The following is a 24,566-nucleotide window of genomic DNA, read 5'->3' as shown; positions in this document are numbered from 1 at the left end:
AACAAATACTCATTAACTGAATGGACACTGCATGATGATCTTGACCCAGCCTCCCTGTGGTAAGAGCAGGCCAGCGGGTTGTCAGAACTCCTTGGCTCTCACGTCCTCCCCTGTTCTGGCCCCGGCTGCCTTGAACAGTTGTTAGCATTTCTTTTATCCACCCTGGCAAGCTGCCTGGTGAAACACTACCCTGAGAGAGGGACAGAGAATGTGGAGCAGCACAGGCAAACGTGAGAAGGAAAGGCAAGGGCCAGGTCAAAGGGTAGACTGGATCCAGAGAGCAAAAGGTCAAGGGAGAGCCAGGTCTGCAGTCCCAGGCCTGGGAGCACAGGGGGCCTGCAGGTAAGGCAATATGGAGGGCAAGGAGTCAACCAAAGGCCAAGGTTATAGACATGGGGACCTGGGCACTGAGGTCCCCTGTTTCACAAAGGACCCCATTTATATGCCTTCTGTATGGGAAGAGCTAATATAATAGCAATAATAATGACTAATATTTATTGAACTTTTACTATGTTTACCATACAGAGTATCCCTTCTTATGGGAGGAGTTCACTCATGCTACGGACTGGGAATGGTTAGAGGTCAGAAAAGTGAGGTGTAATGGCCAGGAAGGTAGTATCAACTGGAGGATTGGAAATGGCTCAATTCTCTCCTCCCATGGGATTTGATTGTGCGTAATAACACACAGCGCAATGTGTATAATAACGCACAAGGAATAATTGTAGAATAGCAATCAAAATGCCATTTTATAGTCATCTCCCAATTGCCCCCCAGGGAGGACTCCTGGTGAAGCTGGATTGGAGCTTATGGTTCAGACTCAGAGCCAAACAGACCTTCTAGTCTACCACAAAAACCTCCTTCTCCCCCCATAAAAAATTAATAATAATAAATAAAATCACCGCATTCACAAATTAAGAATGTCTGTAGGATGAGAAAAGGTGCAAGAAGGAAGGTTTGCCCTCTAGAGAGCACCTGACCTAACTGACCAAGCCATCAGTGTCCTGGATGACATTGATCAGGAGGGAGATGGCCCTGTAGACACCATCAAATAAGGGTGGCCTCTGAGTCTCCTCATTCTATCAGCAGCTCTTCCTTGGAGGACAAGGTGTCTTATGAGCAAGGAGCAATACCAGAACACAGATGAACAGGCAGAAGCATGAGGACACGGGAGGGAAATCCTCCATCCCTTACAGCCATAATAATAATAATAATTAATAATAATAATATGTTTATATGCTATCATTTACAGAGTGCAATTAAATGCACTGTTTAATCTTCGTAACAATCATGTTAGGTAGCTGTTATTAGCCTTGGAATAAACAGATTGCTTAAGTGATTTACCCAAGAACATAAGCCTAGGAAAGAGCAAAGAACACAATACCAAAGGTTAAAGCCCACCAGCTTTCTGCCAACCATACCAGTAACTAAGTTAATCTAACTCGGGAACATGAGTTGGATATAAGAATGGACGCTGACACTCTGCCAAGCATCCCAGAGAAGCAAGCCTTCTCCTTCCCATCACTGATCCTTCTAAGGGTCTACAGCCAACACATTTCTTCTTCCTTGCTGACTCCCAGTGGAGGGAATTCTCTATCTGGCTATGCCTTTTCAATTTACAATTTAAATAATTAAAAAATTTTGCAATAATCAATTAATTCCCAAACATAGAGATTAGTCAATAATCTAGGGTTAGTTGCTTGTCTAGGATTTATGGCAAAAGGCACCCTCTAACCATATTGGTAACTTATTATATCAAATAACATGGTCTAGGTGCTGGAATAGATCAATGAAATAGAACTCAGGATATAGTTATTTTTACAAAAAAAAGATGTCATTTCAAATTATTGAGACAAAACATGAATTATTTAATAAATTATGAAAAATACTAGTTAGTTAAAAGAAAATTCAGTTGGATTTTTACCTTACTTCTTACCATCAACATATAGATGCATCAAATACTTAAATACAAAAAACAAAGTCACAAATGTACTGGATAAAAGCATAGATAAATTTTTTTATAATCTTGGGATGAGGAAGGGTTTTATTCACCCCCAAGATTATATTGATATAGCATGTAATTTTAAATTTCATATAGCAAAAAGTCACAAATAACATTTAAAGAGAAATAATGAACTGGGAAAGAATTATTTGCAAACTATATAATAGACCAAGTGTTATTATCTTTACTATACACAGAGCCCAGAAAAATCAATAAATGGAAACAAAAGCCCAATAAAAATGCAAAAGGATACATATAGGCTGTTCACAAAAGAAGAGATATCAAGCATATAAAAATATACTTGACTCTTAATAATAAGTACAGTTACACAAATAAAACAATAATTAAAGTGTGTGCATGTGTGTACCTATCAAACCTAAAGACCAAAGAGATTGAGAAAATCGTGTTGGCCGTGTGTTGGGAAATGAATATTCTCATGCATGCTGGTAGTTGGGATATAAATTAGCATGAGTTCTGCAGGGAAATCTGGTAATATATACCCAAATTTAATATATACACACTTACTCTTAACCCAAGAATTCCAAAAATGTATTTATTTTTATTGTGGGAAAATTGATATACTATGAAATCTATCATTTTAAACATTTTCAAGTATATACTGTTCAGTGACATTAAGTACATTCACATTCTTGTGCAACCATCACCACCGTCCATCTCCAGAACTTTTTTATCTTCCCCAGTTGAAGCTCTGTACCCATTAAACACTAATTCCCCAGTCTAGGGATGTCCAAACTTTTTTCAACGTTTTTCACCAAAGGCCATATGCGGTAAAATACACAACGGGCCACTCACTCGAGGTGAAGTACGTATTGCCTCACCTGGTTTATTTAAGTAAACTAAACATATTTTTGGAATTTGCTGCAGGCCAATTAAAAATGGATTGCGGACCGCAGTTGGTCCGCGGGCCACAGTTTGGACACCCCTGCCCCAGTCCCTCTCCCCTCAGCCCTTGATAGCTATGTTCTAACTTCTGTCTCTAGAAATTTGACTAATCAAATAATTTATTTTAAGGAGAGGCTTGTACAAGAGAAACAATATATATGCACAGAAGGTGTATTCATTCAAAAAATATTTCCTGAGGACCTACTATGTGCTAGGTAACAAACAAGATAGACCAGGTTACTTGTCTAATGTACAAGTCATGATCTAAAGAAGGTAGACCATAAAAAACAGGTAAGCAATAAAGCATTAATAAATACCATGAAGAAAATAGATTCATGTGATGGTGATTTAGGGGGTACTTTAGACGGACAGTAAGAAAAGATCTCTCAGGTACTATTTATAATAGCGAACAAATTTTAGAAAAATCTAAACATCTCAGCAGCATCTTGCTAAGGTGTAGGGTCCACCTGGCCGGATGTCTGCATATGACAGTTCACTGTAGACTAAGAGCCTTTCTCAGAACTAACTCCATTAATTCAATGTGCCTTCTGTAGAGTATATTCCTGGAGAGAAAGTGTTTCCAACATTTGGGGGTAGAAAATAATTTAGCAGGGGTACATGCCAGTGCTGCTTTATTCTGAGACAGAATGTGTAGATGACAGTTTTAAGTGTTTGATGTCCAACCCTTCCTAAAACTGTGAAATAGCAGCAGGGTGATCAAGAGGCTGATCTAAATCTTCTGTCTGTGGTTTTACTTTTGTTCTGGCAGGCTGAGCGACACTGGAAAAAAATTACAGTGTGGGCATGGGAAATATATTCTTCCCTCTTTGTTGACTAACTGACATATTGGAGAGCAGGCATGAGTCAGGGGTAATGGCATTGCTTATGATTGAGCTGAAATACATGCAACAATTTAAATAGGATCAAGAGCCTGGCCTAACCTTAGCCCAGGCAGGAAATTCAAGGGTAATATAACACTTTGCTGTTAAGTAATGCCATTGGAATAAAAGCATGTTTGGGATGACTTTTGGCTTCCACTTGGAATTTCTGTTTCATTTGCTTCCAGAAAGAACTTTTTCACCCCTTTAAAGTTCTTAACTTGTATTTGAAAAGTTTTTGTAGTTGTATAAATACGATGTATACAAACTGGCCTTGAATTAAAGCTGGATATTATAGATTACACTAAAAAGCAAATTTAAGACTTAGCTTTAACTCTGTGATGGTCTAGCAGCAGCTTTGTGTCATGTAAAGAGCAAGTCACAGGTTAGAAACCTCGCTACAATTTACTAGCTCTGTGGCCTTGGGTGGATTATTTGACTTCTAAACCTCTAAAAGAGGAATAACGATAGTACCCACTCAGAGGGGTTTTGGGAGAACAAACTGTGAGAACATGAAAAGCACAGTCCTAGCCCACAACACAGCTTTACGCTTTTTCCTTCTGTCCTGGGCTTCATAACCGAGTCTGGCATTACTGAGAGAGTAGAAAAATAATAAGATGGAAAACTAAAATTTATTTTTGTCTGAATTACTTGGACATGATCTGACCGAATCCCCTTTTTGGTTTTAAGCCATATTCCTCCAGTGCTGCCTCCTAAACTGAGTGTCCGCGGGAACTGAAGCACCATCTTCAGTTTCAAAGGAACTTGGACTTAACTGGAGCATCTCGGGATAACTCGGGATGATGTGAAAGACTCAGAACCCATGGGAGAACCTGCTGACAGATCTGCGGATGTTTAGCTGGGAGAAGACTCTAGGGGGATATGAGAGATGTCTCCAAATATTTGGAGGGTAATATCATATGAAAGAGAAATTAGATTTAGTCTGCATGGCTCCATATGTGGAGACAGATTCCAGTTTTATATATAGAAAATTTTTATAAAAATATAAGATTGTCAAGGAAAGATGCTATCATCTGAAGTAGGGAATTCTAGATGGTTTCTATCAGAGAATAGCTATTCACTCTCTGGGAACTGTACCGGGAATTCTGTATCAGAAAAGGGCTGGAGGAGGTGCCCTATAGGATTCTCTTCCAGGTCAGGGAGGCTGCAATTCAGGGAGCTACATCAATGCAATATTTTGTGGCAGGAACTTAAGAAGAACAGCCATGGCAGCGTGTAAGGCACTCACAGGACACAAAGGCTGTGCTTATGTGTGAACTTTAACCTTCTCTAACAAAGGAATGTCATGCCACATGGAAAAAAAAAGGCCTTAGAAATGAAATGGAAATGTACATACTTTAGACTAGTGTATCGTATTTTATAGGTTCATGTAGACCCAGGGGCCAAATGAAACTGAACCAAGATCTTAGGCATTAAGTTACACTTTAATTTTACCTTTTCCCTCCTGTGATTTTGACATACGTGATTAAAAATGAACCTGGACCTTTGACCTACCCATTTGAGTTTTTTTCTTTTTTTTTCCTTTTTTTTTCCTTTTTTCATTTTTTTTTTTCCTTTTCACCTGCAAACCTCTGTTGATTGTTTCATAGAGCCTTGGTCAACTGCTTTTAACAGCTAAACATTAAAGCCACTGAGAGCATAAACAGGAAGCTGGTGTTTAGGTGGGAGTTCCTAGGAATTTTATACTGCTGACCACAGAGGCCAAGAGAGAAAGGAAATAGGAAAAACAGTGTAAATACCTGGGTGACTAATAATTTTGCCCAGCTCAGCTGGCTTTTCTGAACATTTAATAGGAAGTTTCTTCCAGGGGAAACACCCTGAAAAATTTTCAGATCCCCGAGTGGCAGTGAAGGGCCGGATAGGGGTGTTTACTGAATGCAGTTGTTTGGTTTTTTTTCACGGACTCAGGACAGAAAGACTGCGTATTTCTCCGAGTGATAGGCTCCATTTGCATGCGTGGTGCAGACATTTTGCAGAGCATCAGGGTTCCCAGGCCTCCGATTTGTAAAGGATTGTCAGGCCACCCCTTTCCTCGTTCACGTGGAGAGTGCCTAAGAGGATTTAGAATCAAGTGGGCACATTTGCACGGCCTTGTTCTGAAGAGGCAGCTGGAGCTGGGCCGCCGACCTGGCGCAGACGACCGCGGGTCCCGGGGGACGCATTGTCCTCCGAGGGGCCGCCACGGGGACTCCATTGTGCGCGGGGCAGGCCTTTCTCTCCTGCCCTCTGTCTCCCCCGGGCCTCCTCCCCACCCCCCACGCAGACTTTTCTCTCTAGCTGCCCGGATTCCCCCCGCTGCCGCATTTCCCATGCAGAGGCGCGGGCAGGGCTCGGCTGGCCATCTGCACGCGGAGATTGACAGCAGCCCCGGAAGGTCAGTGCCTCAACGATTTCTGTCTGAACAGCAGGCCACCCAGGCCTCCCAAGCAACACAGGGACATCTGCTCCCCTTAATTTAGAACGCTGGTTCCAATTTCATTGGAGCCCCTTGCTAGACGCTGTCCTCTGGCTCCGGGGGGAGGGGACGAGTTGGGGCCGAGCAGACGCGCCGCCCGCCCCCAACTCCCCAGTTCAGAGGCGAGCAGCTGAGTCTGGCACGAGGGGAGGAGAGGAGGGGGGGTATGGGGCCCGGTCACTCACGTGATTCAGGTGACGTAGTGCGGGGTGGGGCGGGTCGACGGAGTGGGCAAGCAGGTCCCCGAGCGCCAGCGACGCACTGATGTATCCCGGGTTTGCAGAGAAGAGGGCTGCGCTGGCTGGGGAGTGGGGACTTGGAGCCAGCTGGATTCGGAACCCCGCTCTGCACGGAAGGTTAGGCAGCCCCGCGGCCCGTCTCCTGGATTTTTGATTCTCCCAATAGTGCTGGGAAGAACGAGTAGATGGGCAGGAAAGTTTATTGCAACCAGTGAGAAATTCAAGCTGTGCCCTCCCTCGTGCTCAGCGCTGGCAGTTTTAAAGCTGGCTGTCAGTGGGCAAGGGCAAAATCCTGCCTTGACAGTTGACATCAGAACTCATCCTGCCTGTTCTGCTTCATATTTGGGCAAAAGAATTGCATTTTTGTTGAATTTCCACTACTACATCATTAACTCCTTGAATGAAGACACTTCATCTTATTGTGTCTCCACCACAGAACACAAATGTTTGGAGACTAAATCAATGTGTGTGGGGGGAGTGGGGCGTGGGGCTGGGGGGCTCCTTGTGAGCAATGAGTATAACTGTTCTCTTTTTTAAAAAATATAACAAAACAAGACACTGTGGATAATGAAGCTGTACACGCGGCTAGGCATTAGTTAATTACTGTGATGCCTCTTTTCCTTCTTTCCTCCCTCCCTCCCCTTCCTCCCTCTCTCCCTCCCTCCCTCCATGTCTTTCACAAATGTATTGAGTGCCCCTGTGTGTCAGATATCAGGCAATGGAACAGGGATATAAAGAAGTGAGACTCCCAGTCCTCGAGATGTGGCCACTCTGTGAGAGGTGCTGTGTCTGGGTAAACAGCTAACCAGGGCTCTGTGTGATAAGTGCTATTGATAAGAATGAGTCCCCCAACCCACTTTACCTCCTCATTCTTCGGGCTTCAGGTGAAATGTCATATCCCTGGTGCCTTGACAAGATAGGCTTGTCCCATTAAGTGACTTTGTAGCACCTGACACTTCTCTTTTGTGATACTCATGACATGTACAGGTGGGCAGAGTTCATCATCTCTGTTCAACTCTAAGCTTCTTGAGGCAGAAACTGGCCATTTTGTTGGTGGATAGAGCCACCATAGCCAGCACGGTGTTTGCCGCATCGTGCTCCCTAAATATTGGGCGAACTGATCAATAATCAGACATTTTTTAAGTTCATGAGAAGTCCTTTCATACATTTTCTATTTGGGATGTGAGGCCAGACTGTGATTACGCCACTCTTTGAGTACCACATGGAGCTATATAGCCTTGGTAGAGAATTTAGTATTTTGTGGTGTTCTGCCACTCAGTGATTTCACAACCAACCGTCTTTTGCAGAATCAGTGTGAGGTTGGGGCTGCTCAAAAAGAGATACCATCATGAAATAAGTTTGAGGAAGACAGGTTGGGCCCTGACACACAGGTTCCTGAACTGCAGGATTTCAGAGCTTTCAACATGCTTATGTACAGTGTCCTAACCCAAATTATTGGTTTCAAAGAACATCTATTAATAGCAACATTTTGCAGCTGCGGGATAGGGATGAAGCTAAATGGTATAACTTTGCCGCCCCATTTCTCCCAACCCCTGGGAGGTGGAAGGAGCTGCTGTGGGGAGAGCTAAACAAGATTAATTTGCCAGCATGAAGATTGGCTTTTCCACTTGGTTTCTTTGTTACACCACGCGACAAATTTGTTTCGTGTTTTTGGCGGTAAGGAGAGAATGGAGGGTGTAGATTCAAGAGGAGTTGTTGCTGCCGGAGCTGGAATGCAGCTCTACCACGTTTTAGCTGTATGAGTTTGGAGGCAGTCCTTAGCCTCTCTGGGTCTCAGGTACTTTATTTGTGACTAGAGATAATAGTATCTAACTTAATAGTGGTGGTGCTAAGGTTTTAAAAGCTCTTGTATGTATCTACAGTTATGATGGGTATAAATTTTACTTAAGTGCTATTAATTGATTAATTAAAAATTGAGCATCCACATTCTAATAGATTGATTTAACTAAGTCTCCTGTTAGTGAAGAGGGTTCACAGGGGACCACAGCCTAGGGGATGAGTTTTTCTCTGCTTGTTGCCTTCTGACCTCAAGTGAAACATTCTGTGTCTATCATTGCCTTTCCAGCTAGAAGGATTCCAGTTCTTTAACAGTATTTGCTGAGCTGTCCCTCAGTAAGTTTGAGTTGCGATTTCATTAAACATTTTTTCTCAAACAGCAGTGGAGCAGTTGTGTATCAAGATTCAAAACTTTTGCCTACAATCCATTTTCCAGGACTGATTCAGTCGCCAAGTGCAAAATCCTTAGTGACAGGCTTATGATCCAGAAGACCATATGATTTTAAACAATAGAGACCTACTTCCAATGAAAAAGTAAATAGGATCTTTCTTGCCTTGTCTATTGCAGCTTAATTTGACCCTGGGAAAAAAATCAATACTGGATTTTGAGAGAAGACAATTTTTTCAGGTGCTGTATATTAGACCACAGCATAAAAGAAAGCTGCTTCTGGAAATTCAAAGGTGCTCTGGAAACGATACACACCTGTATGTATGATATCAACAGTTTTACTCCTTCAACTCTTTATGTTCTGCAAGGGCATTAACTTGGACAGAGATTGCTAGACTAGATGTTTGCAGTATATCTGTTTTCAGATACAATCCCCTATGATGCGTCCATGAAACTATCATACTTTGAAACAGGAAGAACAGGACATTTTTTTTTAAATGTTGACTCTTTTCATAGATAGACTCTCGATGCCCAGAGCAGTGCTGGACCCAAATATCTTGACATCACTTAACTCCTACAAGGCGTCACTACGTAGGGATCAGCAATTTCTAAAGATCAAAAGATTCTCTCTAAGGAGGTACTTGAAAAGTGTCATCTAGTTTTAGACCTAGAGTGTGCATCAGGGGCCTGTTGGGTACCACCGCCCTCCTTTGGCATCCCTTGTCCCTTATTCCAGCCATTGATGCTGCCTCTGAGCAGGTGCCTTTTTATAGGTGCAACCTCAAAGGGCCTTGCCTCATGTCCTTGCCTTACACCTCTACTGGAGCTTCCAGAGTTTGCCCTGGAGCTCCTCTGAGCCACATGGGACCTGTGCGTTGACCAACCCTGAATTGTAGGGGAGTATGTTTTGGGGTCAGACCTTTGACCAATGAAGCATAAGTGCTAATGGGTAAATGCTTTCCTTTCTTCCCCCACATGGACAATCCTGAGATGTCTTTCATACAACTCCCCAGGCAGCCCAGACAAAACCAGCACTCATTCGCCAGAGACTGTGGCCAACCTCGTAACTCATCTTGGTATTGGTTTTCCATCCTTCTCTGCTTCATTCTTCTTGTCCCATACTCCTACTCACTGGATCACATTCCCCAATAAAGTATTTGCACTCAATCCTTTGTCTCAGGATCTGCCATCAAGGAGACCCAGGCTCAGACCAACTCATTCTGACATTTTTTACCAAATGGAATTATGTGTCTAAGCTGTCTTCACACCCTCATCCCGTCCTCTTTTCACTGTGGGAGTCTCCATCCAGTTATTATGTTTCTGAAATGGTTAAGGAGGTTACATCCCTCCTTGCTTTGGATGTGGTGGGTCTTAGTGAGACTGGTAAATCCTGGCTACCTTTGCTTCCCCCACAGCAGGACCCGGAGTGCCGTTTGCAGCCCTCGTCTGGCAACTGGTCAGCGACTTTGGCCCTGCGCTTGTGTCTGCCTACTTCAACCTGGCTCTGTTTAATTTTTCCAATCTGTGTTTTTAACTTCCTCCTCAGATTTTTATTTGTTCATTTTATTTTGCTCCATTTATGGATTTGCAGGCTATAAATAAGCAAAGATTGGTGTGAGCAGGCTTTAAAAAAAAAAAAAATCGTATGGCTCAATGTCCCAAAGTCACATATAATACTCTTACCATGTGACGAAGCTTTTTAAAATCATAAAAATATCATGGTTTGTATAATAAAAATAGCAGCAGAAAACCTTTGTCTTCATCTGGAGACTATTTGTTAAATTTGTTTAATCACTAATAAGCCACTGGATTCCTCTTGGCTTCCTTCTAGGGACCTGCCACATTGGTATAGTTTGTATGGGTACAGTAGTGAGGGCCATGCCAAGACATCCCATCCAAAGTAAGAGACACATTTTTTCATCTTACACCTCCCACCACAAAGACAGAAGCTCAAAGCCTGATGAGTGCGTTTGAGTTCTGGAAGCAGCATATTCTGCACCTGGGAATACTGCTTCACCGTTCAAAGGTTACCAGCTTTGAGAGAGGACCAGAAAAAGAAAGGGCAGTGCATCTGGTCTAGGCTGCAGTGCAAACAGCCCTCCCACTCAGGCCACGTGAGCCAACAAGTCTTCTGGTATTAGAGCTATCAGTGGTGTGAAAAGATGCCATGTGGAGTTTGTGACAACCCTGAGTGGGAAAATCACAATGTAGAAACCCAGGATTCTGGAGCAAAGCTCTGCCATCTGCAGCAGAGAATTCTACAACTTTTTCACAATAGCTCTAGCCCGTTGTGAGACCTGGTACAAGCACCTAACCATAGGCATCAACTGACCACGTGGCCAAAGCAGCCCTTCATGACAGGGTTCTGTCAGAATCACCATGTCTGATGGGATAGGCTCAGGAACCATCGATTATAAGGCTGGACTGGTACCTTTGGAAGTGAGCACAAGCAGGACCAGATGGCACACTCAAGCTACACAGGAGCTCCACGTCACCCACTGTTCCTGCACCAGCACCTCGCCATCAGCCCACACCTATGGCCGTATGAAGGGTGCTTTAGGATTAGCCGATTGAAGAGGAAGGAACTCATGCTTGCTTCATGGCTGGGCCGACTCTGCGTGTGGGGGCCAGCTGAAAATGGACAGTGTCCACACCATAGCCTCATTGCAGGGTGTCTTGAAACCAATGGCAAGGGAAAGCCACAAGTGGTATCCCTGGTCATCTACGTTGTGTTGAAAGAGAAGTGGCCTGAGCTTAGACCCATGGGTAGGGGCCTAGAAGGAGAAAAATAGGCAGATTGGCAACATGAAGTTCTGGAATAGACACATGCATGGACCTGTGTGAGGGCACAAAGTGTGAACATCTTTGTATACATGTTAGTACCCACAAGAGAGAGGCACTAAAAATGCATGTAAACAAAATGACTCACCAATTGTTAGCAGCTGGCATCTGTCATCAGCCATAGCAGTGTCGGCACAACAGGCACATGGACAGAAGAGCCATGGCGGCAGGGATGGAGGTGATACAGGGCCCACGAGCATGGGCACCCACTAACCAAAGCCTTTCTGCCCACTGCTACTGCCAGATAGCGAACATTCCAGCAGCAGAAAGTGACACTGAGTCCCCAGGATAGCACCATATCTCAAGGAGACCAACCAGACAGTCTGGCAAACTTTTTGGACATCTTCTACCCTGGAAGAAACAGCAATTCATTTTAACATGACGACACATATTCTGGACATGGGTTCGTGTTTCCTGCCCTTAGGGCCTCAGCTAGCACCACGATCCAAGGCTTATACAGCGTTAAATTGCCTGTCATGGAATCTCACGTAACATCACACCAGGCCAAGGAACACACTTTTCACAGAGGAGTGTTGGGATGGGAACATGACCATGGACGACTCCACTGGTTCTATCTCATGCTGTACCATCTAGAAGCTGCCAGCCAGCCAAAGCATAGTAAAGACAAACCTGTTGAGAGCTTCGCTGATACACCAGCTCAAAGGTGATACTTTGTGGGGATGGGGCACTGTTCTCCAGGAGGCAAGGTACACTTTAAATCAAAGACCTTTGCATGGCACTGTGTTCACAATGGGTGAAAACCACAAATCCAGGAACCAAGGAGTAGAGGCAGGAATGGTCCTGCCAAGCATCACTCCCAGTGACCTACTTGAAGAATTTGGACTTCCCATCCTCATGACACTCAGCTCTATGGGTTTTGAGGTCCTGATTCTTAAAGGGGAAATTATTCTAACAGGGGACATAGCAACCACCCCATTGAACTGTAAGTGTGGCTGATCCATGAGCACTGAGCACTTCTAATTCCTTGCACCAAGAAGCCAACAGGCAAGAAGAAGGGTCACTGTCTTGATGCGATAATTAAAGCTGGTCACCAGGAAGAGAGAGGGCTACTGTTATATCCAGGGACTGGAGGAATAATGCAGAACCTAGGTGATCTATGTGGGCCCCTCTTGTTATGCCCTTCTCCAGCTTTGAAAGAAAATAGATTACAACCTGAGAGGCCAGGCCCTCAGACCCCTCAGGGATGAGGGACTGGTCTCGCCACCAGGAAAGCCACTGAGAAATCAGAAGAGGTGCTTGTTGAGAATGAGGAAAATCTTCAGTAGATAACAGAAGAGGGAGAAGATGAACATCAATTGTTACCCTGAAACCAGCTGCAGAGTTATTATCTATAATTTGTCCAACTAACTTTCCTTTTCTAAGTTCCCACTAGGAACAGATGCTCACTGATAATTTAGAAGAGCTTTTCCTAGAACGTGTAAGAAGAAGATCCAAGTGTTGCAAGGGGTGGACTGTAGTGGATGCTTTGCCACATTGTCCAGATTCCTATCCAGGATTGAAGGTCTTATTCCCAAGCCTCTGAGAATGCTGTCAGAAGATGGTCCTTAGCCTTGGGGGTTTGCCTCATGTAAAAAAAAAAAAAAAAAAAAAAAACTGCTTATTGGTCTGAAGCTCATACTTCCTTCCAAAGACAACCTGTGCTGAATAACCCTCTTGCCCTAATTTGGGACAATTCTGAAAGGCTACCTCAGGTCTGGAGCTCCATGGGTTTTCTGATGCTTTCACTGCCACTGCATCACATCTCAACTTGTCCCTGGGTCTCATCTTGCTTTCCTCCTCTCCCTTCATAAATGTTGATCCCAAGAGCACTCCTTAATAAACTGCACCTACAGCAGCCAGTAAAACTTAGGTTATTACCAGGTGAGACAATTTGTATTCATAGGCTGGTGAGGCCTACAAATGCAAATACTTTGATTATAAAAAGTAGTCAATTTTATTAACACCAAACTATAATTATGAGCCTCTTGCTAATTGCCAATTGATATCGGTCAAATATATGTATGGCAAAGTGAACTTTTTTTGAGAATTCCTAAGTAGATTCAGTTTGGGCACATCTCACTTCAGATGCCAGTGTTCCAATCCTGATTTCAATTCTCAGTTTGGATTTTAGCCACTTCATAAAAAAGAATGCATTTTCACAGAGCTCAGTAGATGCGAACGTTTCTCAGAGTTTTGATACACAGAAACGTTAGGACAATTTGTAGATTCATATATTCATATCTAGAATCCTAAGGTTTTGTGTCTTCTTTGCATGGCTTTTTCTGTTGGATTTTTTTTTTCAGCCCAATCAATTCTTGAAACTAAACCACACTGCTAAAGCAAATGTTTAATAATTCAGATATATGCTGAGGTTTGCATTCCATGGGCAACTGTAGGAACTTAAAACATGATTAATTTTTGTCAAACACTATGAATCTTTTCTTGAATTGATTCTTTTCATATTCATTCAATAACAGCTCTATAAGCTCTGTGGAGGATTTGGGGAGCGCAGGGCAGATCAGGAAAATGGAATCGGCATGTCCCCAGCTTCCATCTGTTTGCTCACATGCCTGGACAAATCAGCAAAGCAAGTTTTTCTTTCTTGCCATTTCAAGTTCAAGTCTTGTCTCTTCAGCAAGAAAGTTCCATCTTGGGAGACTTGGGAAAAGAATAAGGTGTTTCTTCTGCGTTCTTGCATGACCAAATGTTGTTGATCTGAGGAAGTAGTTCAGAAAGCCTCTTCCACAAGTTTGCATAACTTAGCACTCTACACTAAATAGGATAAGTCTTTACATTCTGCTGCAAAATCTTCTGGACAGGATATACTGAGTATCAATAAGGAACAAGTGCAAAGAAATGTACACACTTGATTTTTTGCTGACACTCATCATGTAATGAGCCTGAGTGGCCATGTTCACAGGCAAATTCTGACAAATGATGCAATGGAAGGTGGACATGCAGCTCATGCTTTGGACTTGAGTAAAAGATTGAGAACTTTATTCCCTTTCAGATGATCCTTCTGAGGCAAGTGAACTAGCTTTTCCACTTTATATCAAACTGCTCATATCTTTAACTGGAAGGGGCACATGGACTAATTAATCGTGTGATGTTATTGTCACACATGGTCACAGGTGGGCCATGCCTCCCCTTTTTCTTCTCCCCACTCTGCCCTTCGTGGTTTGGCTATCCGGTTAGCTCTAATACTCTCTGGTTAAAAGGACTGCAAGAACAAACCCCCTCATTTCTCCCAACTTTGAAGGTAGAGCACACAAACACCATTTTCCTTCTGTAACGAGGGCTGCAGGGGCTGGGAGCGGTGGGGGACGTGGCTTGGAGAGGCGAGGAGAACGAAGCAGTCAGGGCAAGTGATTTAGCCCAGGTTCTGTCAGAGTGTGAGTCAGAGCTCACTTTATCTGGGACCATATGTTTTCTCAATTAGGTTAGGCCACCTTCCTCAGACGGCCTTCACAATTGATTTAGCCAGCGCCTGGGGCGTTTGGTCTATGAGAATATTGAGCCCAGCCCTCCTGCTTGCCTCATCAATATGCGTTTTGATGTCAAAATACTTGTAGTAGTACTTTTCCTTTTCCTTTAAAAAAATATTTGCACTTTCCCTGGATTTTTCCATTGAAAAGCCTGCTATTTAACCTAATGGTGAACTTTTCCAGTATTGATAACTGTCATTTTCGGCTCTGATTAGGCATTGGTGGACCATCTATGCCTTGGGCTTCTCTTATAATGTTTTTAAGTGCTCTGAGGCCAGGGGCACTTGAGGTGGGGGTGGGAATCAGGGAAAGCAATCCAGAGACAACGTCTGGGCAGAGTCCCGAGGACAGTAGGAATTTACCGATCCAGCTACACTCCTCCAGCTAATGATGGGGCCATTTACCATCTGCTCCCTTCTCTGTCCTTATCTTTTTAATCTAAGTTCTCCTTACTCCCCAGCCAGCCAGCCCTTCTGTTCCAGGGAAGCTAATCTGCTTTCTGTAATCCCCAAGGACTAGCTGGATACTGTCTGGCTGTTTTCGTCCATGCTAGCGTTTCTCTGTGAATATATGGTCATTACATCCTGAAAGGTCTTGCTCAAACTCAAGGGGTCTAGGCAAGCCTCCTTAGTAAATTCTCTTCTGATCCCTTTATTTCTCTCCTACTCAGAACTTAGGTTTTTAGCTTATACAATGTAATTCTACAGACCCAGATAAATCACACTGGTATGAGCATGATTTGGATGTCTACAGATAAAAATAATTCAAAGAAAAGTATCAGGATTCTCCTCATGTACTTGTATAAAGACAGGAAATGTAGGCCTTCCAGCATTGCATGTCAGTGTGGAAATCAACACAGTAGGGGGTGTCTACCTCCTTTTCCCAGGGGCTCCTAATGTCCCTGTGTCACGATATGGTTCTCTATGTAAATGTAGCACTGTTTATAGATAGCAATATTTGGGAGGAAATCTGGAGGGGAGGTGTATTAAAATGGGCTTTATAACCACTATCATTTTTCTTTTTTTTTTTACTTGACTACTAGCTGACTTGTATTCTCTTTAGGAATTTGTCCATCTTTGTTTTCCTATAGAAGAATAGTTAATGAAACAAAATAAGAATAACTTTATAATTGTGTCTAGAGCTTTACTGTTTACATCTTAAGTAAACATCACCTTCTCTAAGAAACCATTCTGAATTCCCAGGAGAGTTGCTGTCACCTTTCTTTGTGCTCCCAATACATCTTGTTATACCTCTAGCTTAGCACCTCCAGCGAAGAACTGTAATGTCTGTTACATGCCTGACTCCTTAGCAGATAGAATTCTTCCAGGGTGGGGAGCATGGCCTTTTCATTCCCGTGTTTCTGTGGTCTGGCTCATGACAGGGCTCAGTACACTTTAAAAATACCTAATAGATAAATAAATGGATGGATAAGTGAATGGTATTTCTGTATTAAGTATTGGATAAAGGCTTGTTACATTACTCTTTGATTATAGTAGAATAAAGAAAAATAAAGATAGATAAATCTTGCTGATAACTATGGGAAAAATATTTGTGGAAGAAAGTTTGGAGCTGCAGATGAAATTAAGTCTTTAAGTTTTCCTCAGTGTTCTTTTATCCCTGGAATAGATGAGGAGTTAGTCGTATTGATTTGGGCCAGCACTCCTGCAGTGTTATGAAATTGATTTAATTATGCCCTATCTTTCCCTAAGAGTTAGAAAAGAAAAAGTGTTCCAAGATTTTAAAAAGTATACAGGAAATAGCTACTATGTAAATTATGGAGTATTAGGTGCTTCTCTTGAGTATTTTCTCCTTCATGCTTAAATGTTAATCTCTGAGTTATGCATTGTAATAATAGATCCAACTGAAAAAGTGTTTCTGGGACTAATGCATAAAATATGTGCATGCAATTTGGAGACTGAAAAATGGCTCATTCTTTGGGGGGAAAAGAATGGTATGAAAGTTACTGCCACTCCGGGGAATCAGAACGTGATTATCTACAAGGTTAGCTGATTTTAAATACTGATTGCCAAACTGTTCAATAAAATATGAATACTTATTATGGCAATCCATATCACATGTTACATATCCTATTTCAGGGGTGACGTGCACCTTCTTAAAGAGACGTACACTAACTAGGTAATGTCAAACATTATAAAGTGAGTGGAAATTGAGACTGAAATTCTTCTTTCCTATTGGGTGCTCCACTGGACTTTAACCTCTAGGAAAAGACTAAAACTATAAACAACACCCAGTATCCATGGTAACATGCATAAGAAGGTAATTATTTTTTCTGTACATTTTTAAATTTCAGAGTTTAATAGCATATTATATGCATTGCCTCAGGCCCACAATACCTCCAGTTGGTCATTAAGTATCAGGAAATGCCCACTCTACCAGTCATTATTGCTTAAATAAAATGCCACTTACAAGCCTCAAGAACAAAAGAGCTACAGTGTCAGTGTAAGAAACACCTTGACTATTGTAGTGATTTGGCACAAGGCGCAAGGACTCCCAGAGCACCTGGCCCAGTAGCCAGGCTCATGTCCTGAGAGCAACATTCACAAGGATGCCTTTTCATTTATGGTTAATTAGACTCAGGTGTCCCTCCGGTGCACACCAGAAGAGAGGCCCCAAACCCAGGTTTTCATATGGCCAACCTGGATGCTGCAGGAAGGCTGCAGGAGCAAAGGGTTCTGGGTAAATCCCATGGCCTTAATTCCATCTTATTGTAGAGAACCACTCCCTGATGTACCAATCTGGAAGTTTGGGTTGTGTACTATTTAGTGTGTGTGTGTGTGTGTGTTTGTGTGTGTGTGTGCGCGCGCGCGTGCGTGCGTGTGTGTTTTCTTAAGGAAGACTCATATTCACCACAAAGTATATGATTGAGAAGGTGTAAAGGGAGAAACTGCTTTCAAAGTCTGTCTGATGTTTGTTCTACACAGGCAGAGTGATGATAGCATTTTAAGAGTAATCCAGAAAAATCGGTTCAAGTTAAAGCCAAAACTCTTCTTTTTTTTTTTTGGCTACAGAGGTTCCTTTCCCTCGGCTCCTGTACACCTGGGGCACTTACACCAGACAGGTGCCCACCTCGTGGCTTGGGTACGCCTGCAGAGACAGCCTCAGTAAACCTGTCCCCAGATGACTTATGCAAACAAAAGGAAAAATATGTGCTTAAAACTAGAGCTAATCTAGGAAGTTCTAAATTTAGATTGGATTTTTCTTCCAAAAGTTTGTTTGTAAATTAGTTTTTAGAATCTGGAGCAAACATTTTCCCATAGAAACATTGTAATTTAACCCCTAATGAAAATCAAATACTACACATTAGCAAAAATGTTTTTTATTAGCTGTGTGTTTTTCTTTTTACTCTTTCAGCTATGTTATGGATTAAGTGGGCTTTTGTGGGCTGGTCTGGGAGCTAGACCACCACATGCAATGGTTTCTATGGGAAATTAGTCCCCACTGAGAAGCTGGATGTGAACACTGCTGCCAAAGAAGAGAGAATTTCCTCCCACGGCTTTGATGATACCACCCAGAAGAAAGAAGGGACAGCCTTTTTTGTGTAAGCTACATTCATAAATTTGGTGTTTGTATTTTGGGAACTGCCAGCACTTAATTTAGAAAGTATTACAACTATATTAGGCTGAAGGTGAACTCGACAGAGTTTAGACCAGGAAGTTGAATAAGAAAACATAAACAGTAAAGCAAAATATAGACTCAAGATTGGAACGGAGATAGACACTGGAATTGAAAACTTCATCTCAGGGCTGTGAGCACGACCAACATTCCAGAGCCAAACAAGGCAATGAAAAAATTTCTTTACTAGAAAAAGTAAAGAAATTCAAAGGCAGCAAAGTAATGGATTGTAATGGCGACCACAGAACTTTCTTTTTTTATCCTTGTCTATGTTGACTCTAAAAGTTAGTAAGTTCCGAGCAGTGTAAGCTATCATGAAATCACATGTCCATCCCACTCTGCATCCTTGATTCACTTCCTAGCTACATGCCCCACTCCCAAAAAAGCTGTGAGCAGCGAAAGCTCTTTTATTAGACAATTCCCTGATTTGTGTTGCTCCCAAATGCCAAGCAAAGTAAAGAATTTTTCAGCAAGAAGGAGGGGTGAAGTGGAATGTGGGGGACAAAAAAAATGGAACCATGACCATCTTAAACCGTTAAAAGATTGTCAGGGGAAGAGCGGTCCATGTAGGGGAGAGAGAGAGAGAGAGAGAGGGAGAGAGGGAGAGAGGGAGAGAGGGAGAGAGAGAGAGAGGGAGAGAGGGAGAGAGAGAGAGAAGACATGATTCCTGGGGAAAGGAATTAGAGCAGAGGGCCAGGAGGAAAGCAGAAGAATGCTGTGCAAGATGCATGAAATGATGCTGGAATCTTCCCAAAAAAGAACACCAGAAACAAAGAAAATGTATATGATGAGGTCAGATTTCTTGTGGTAGCTAGGAAGGAGCAGAAGATAAGTTCCTAAGCCAGAACGGCAACTGTGGGGCTGACCCAGGACTCCCCAGATTGCCAAAATTGGGAGTTTGTGCCCAGTTTTCCTAATCTCCAAGGTACAGGAAGGTCTCCAGTGTTCTTCAAGCTCCTCAGAAGGAACTTGACTTCTGTTTTGCTCACTCTCCAGTTTGGGCACCTTTGGGGGTTTGGGTTTACATTCCCAGCTCTAGTCATGACCCCCAGGAAACTTGCAAGCTAGGTTGGCGTCCAGACTCCCTGTGATTTTGAGGAGGTCGAGAGGGTTTCAGACACTATGTTCTCTGTCTTCACGTGTGTTCTATCATTTGGGGAAATTTGTTCCAATTGCCACCACTAGAATAAAATAGCCAATGAGAGATTTTGCAAATCTGTTTGGAAAGCGCTTCTCAGGGTCAGTTAAGAAAAAGCCCACACTATAATATGTTATTTCCACTGCACCAAAACGTGACAATGGCCAAATGCAAAGTTGCTGTTGGGACAGAAAGGGAAATAGCACTCTGATGGTAGAAAAAGATTAAAACTGTAAGGTAAAATTATATCAATGATAGATTTTCCCGCTCCTCTGGGTCTGGAATTTTGCACATCTGTAGGACTAGTCCCTGTTTCATTTTTCAGGACTTAATATAGAGGCTTAGTGCTTTCATATATGTTAATTTCCAAAAAAAAAAATCTCGTTACTTAGTTCAGTTAATCCCTTCTTGGAGGAACTAAGTGAAGAGGAATAGAAAATGAAGTTTAAAAAATAGATATTATAGAATTTTACACTTGAAACCTATGTAATTTTACTAACCACTGTCACTACAGTAAATTTAATTAAAAAATAAGAGAACAATGAAAAACAAAATAGACACGTTCCAATCTAATGAGACTGTTGGAAGTTTGATTTGGTGGGAAACCCTGCAGCTGTGCCCTTATGGTACAGTGACTTCTTCGCTCTGTGAGGTTTGAAAAGCATGGTTTGGATAACATGGATCACAAAAATATATCAGTCTCCTAAATATTCAGCCCAAAAGTTTATGTTCAGGTGACCACCACTCTTATCATTCATACCCGAAGGGCTACATTTCTCAGTCGTTGTTTTATGCTCTAGCTCATTTCAATGCAGGAATGAAGTTCGGTAAAAGGGATTGTACATACTATCCTGTCAGTTCCTAAACTTAAATGTGTTTATTAATGTATATGATCAGACTAAGTAATTTTTTAAAAAACCTCCTGATTTGGGATACACTAGAAAAAGGTCGTTCTGAATCACTGAATGTCTGGATGATGAAACAATTTGGAGCACACATGAAGTTTGACTGTCTTAAGTTGTTCCACTTGACTATTTATTAGACTTCCCTCAGCAAGTTATTGAGGGAACTGCTTCAACAAAATAATATAAGTGATTTGTCTTGGCTCATCCATCATTTGCTTCTATTCCACATGTGCCTTAAATTGGGCTGGATTACATTCCCTTTACCTCTGAGAATCACAGATCATCAAGAGGTGGAAAGGGATGGAGAGATCATTTAGGCTAAAGGCTGGCACACTTTTCTGGTAACAGCCAGATAGTAAATATTTCAGGCTTTACAGGCCATATGGTCTCTGTCACAGCTACTCAACTCTGCTGTTATAGCATGAAATCCATCATAGATAATATGGGAACAAATGAGTGTGGCTGTGTTCCAACTAAATTTTATTTACAAAAATAGGCAACAGGCGAAATTTGGCCAGGGGGTTTTAGTGTGTCAACCTGGAAGCTAGTCCAACTTCCTTACTTTACAGATAAGGGAAAAGAACCCTGGGAAGACTGGGAATTTCCCAAAGGCACTAGATGGTTCATAGCAACGCCAGGTCCCAAACCTAAAAACTGAATCTAGAATCCATCTTTATTTCTAGCATGCCACATCAGCTGGGTCTCATTTCATGAAGCTTTTTCTGCCCTGTAGATGGCATTGGGGTGACTCAGAGTGCAGTCTTTGAAGAAATGATGCTCCTATAACAGTCAATTATTTAATTGACTTTTAATTAATTAAGCTTTAATTAATAAATTAAAAAGATTTTATAGGAGATTGTCACTAGCTATTGATATTATTCCTGGTACCATTATTATGTTTCAAGATGGCATCAAGAGTGAAAAATTGAAAGATTATTATTATTATGTCATAGGGTCTCATTTTAACAAGATTTTTCATTAGAGTTGATTTGAATAAAGCCAGCAAACTAGGGTTTCCAATTTGCCAAAGAACAAACAGCCTCTAAAGCAGACGTTCTTAATGTGGCATACAGGGAGTTAGTGAACCCTGAAGTGTATGCAGAAGTTTTGGTGCACGTACTGCATACTTTTTTCCTCAGGACAGAATACACAGTTTTCTTTAGATTCCCAAAGGGATTTGTGACCACCAAAAGTTACAGGATTTTATATAGTGAAAGGTTCTTGTCCAGCCAGGTTGCCTGAACAGGCTGTCTGAACAGGGAATTAAGAAACTCCAACCAACCTTTCCTCTCATGTATCCTCAGTGGCTGGCTCTCCAGAGGGTAGTTAGCTGGCCACCAAAAGGGTCCAGAGGGGAAGAGACAAGTAGTCATGATTTGGTTGACACATAAGGATACCTGAGTACAATCTGTGGGATGAGGTCAGTGTCAGAGGTCCCGGGTGCAGTGATACTCAAAGCAAACAGAGAGCAGCCTTGCAGTTCCTGGTTATCAGCTGGCTCCGAACAAGACCCTGTCAATGACTGGGTCCATAGAAGATAAAAGTCAACTTCCAGAAGCAAGTACATGTACTTGACATCTGGCAATATGATGGACTGAGTTGACTCAGCCACTCCTCCTGCTACAAACACAGGAGATCCTAGATGAAATAGAATGAAAAAAAAAGTTTGTTAATGTTGTTTTGCAATACAAGTTGAATTCAAAAGAAAGAAATGGAAACTCTTACATGCCAGAAGTGAAGAGTGAACTCAAATCAGAACAGTCAGCTTAAGCTGAAGCCACAGTGGACCAGGAAGCTAAAGCTAGACTTTTAATTCCCATGCATGGATAAGAAACATGACCTTGAGTCCACTCAAGGTGAGGAGTTAGAAGAGAGATTTCAGCCTAAAACCAGAACTTCTGATGGGCTTCTGGTTTGTGAGAAGGGGTCCAGAAAACTCCATCCAATGGCCCAGACAGGCGGTAAGGAAGCTTTTTTCCAGGTAGGAAAAAATGTCTATTGTGAATCAAATGAAAAGCCAATCTTACACTTCATATTCAGGGATGGGATCTGAATTTACACATATCGATCAGGAATCTCTGGCTAAGGAAAAACTGGTCCAAACTAGAGATGTCCAGTGGATACCTGCACAGGATTAGGGCAGATGCCTTGTAGTCCACAGAACATGGACTCCCAGAGAAAGATACCCTCTACTGAAGATGTGTTTATACAAGATTACACACACACACACACACACACACACACACACACACACACACACTCACACCCACACACACACAGACAAACTGAACCACCATGGGAGAAACAAAAACTAAAGATGATTGAACAATCTGGAAGATACTATAAAATAAACATTTAAAAAATGTAAGATATAGGAACCATTAGGAAAGAAGAAATTAAAAACAACAACAAAGGTTTGCAGAAGAACCAAATAGGAATTATGGAAATGAGAATTATAATCATTAAAGTTAAAAACTCCACGGATCTATAACACAACAGTTTCTACATAGGTGAGGAGAACTTCACTGAACTGGAAGGCAAATCTGAGGGCATCACTCAGAATACTACACAGAAACTTAACGGCATGACAATCCATTTGACTAAGTCCATAGGATCCAAGGGCAGCTTAGACCACTAAGCTATGACAGCGAGAGCATCTTGATCCATGTACTAGGGTCTTACTCTACTTGGCTTAGACTTGTGGTCCATCCTGGTCAGAATTGCTTCAGGAGGGAAGTGGGCCTGAGCCTGAACATTTGGGGTCTTGGGAACTCTTGGTGAGCAAAGTTTGGGAAAAGGGGGCTATATTCCAGACAGGCCTGACTTACCCGCCATCACCTGTCCTCTCAAGGCTTTCTGTTCTGTCTTGAAGTTAGCTCTTACCTGAAAGGAAGAAGTGTCCACCTTCTCTTGAGTTTCTTACCAGGTCTGTGGTCCTCTGGCTGAGCAGAACCTTGCCAGGGCTTTAAGAGCTGTCAGGCATGCTTTTCTAGAAGACATACTGATCACTGCTTCCCTGAGCAAGGCCCGACCCCAGGGGGAGGGGACATATTGCAAGGCCTGTGGAAGGAAGACCTTATTAGGAACGCTTGGAGAAGGCAGCTTTCTACCCCTGAGTAGGATACTTAACAAAAGGATGAAAAGTAGGATGCTAAATCTCAAGTTCACTGAGCAGCTTCCCTCTATGGAATCCCCTGGCCAATAGCCAGTCCCTGGTCCCTGACCTACTGCTTGTCTGGTCTCTGAAAACTGGCTGCTGTTCCACCCAGATCTGCCTGACCCTTTCTGGTTCGCACCTCAGATATTATGAACCCCATTCTCTTGCCTGCCCCTCCTAGGCCTGGCACCCACTCGGTGGCCTGTGCTTTGACACAGCCCCCAGCTCTGGCTTGGTCAAACCTTCAGGATCATTTTTTTTTCATAACCAAGCAGGATCTCTTTAGAAGCTGAGCCCTCATTTTGCTTCTGTTCCTAGGAATCACTTCTTTTTCTGCGAAGCTCCTGACATGCAGGAGAGCATTAGAAGAAACACACTTGCCACAGGGGTCCTGGAACAACTTGATTTGGAAGCTGGAGATGAATTTCCACAGGCCCATTACTTGGGAAAACCCCAGAGAGCTGCAGCTATTAGCATTCTGCAGTGAATTGGGCAGCACACACTAATGGCCAAGGAAAATAATACCATTAGCACCATAATCGCATCTCTGCAGACAGGACTCCCATTGACTTCAGAGGGACCCGACCAACAGGTAATGTGAAAATGCCCTCTGCCTCCTTCCCTCGTTCAACATGTACCTGTTCCAAAGCTGAATCAGCAGTGGGCGCCAATTCTGGGACAAAATGAGGACCTTTGTTATCTTAAATTACTTATGCCATCTAACTCC

The 24,566-nt window shown here is 42.5% G+C and overlaps 1 long non-coding RNA gene across 2 annotated transcripts; it reads left to right on the top strand.

Annotated features, from left to right (window-relative positions):
- The first annotated feature begins 5,714 nt into the window (after positions 1 to 5,714).
- LOC117021899 (uncharacterized) lies at positions 5,715 to 24,357 on the top strand. 2 transcript variants are annotated; one of them, XR_004422962.1, is made up of 4 exons: positions 5,715 to 6,175; positions 8,861 to 8,997; positions 18,379 to 18,565; positions 24,158 to 24,357. It is a non-coding gene; the product is annotated as an uncharacterized LOC117021899 (long non-coding RNA). The 2 variants fall into 2 exon arrangements; XR_004422961.1 differs by lacking the exon at positions 8,861 to 8,997.
- Positions 24,358 to 24,566: the final 209 nt, after the last annotated feature.

This window comes from Rhinolophus ferrumequinum, chromosome 5 (genome assembly GCF_004115265.2).
Source record: "Rhinolophus ferrumequinum isolate MPI-CBG mRhiFer1 chromosome 5, mRhiFer1_v1.p, whole genome shotgun sequence".
Classification (NCBI taxonomy): Eukaryota; Metazoa; Chordata; class Mammalia; order Chiroptera; family Rhinolophidae; genus Rhinolophus; species Rhinolophus ferrumequinum.
Note: the sequence above shows the minus strand (reverse complement) of the source record. Positions and strands in the feature narration are given on the sequence as shown.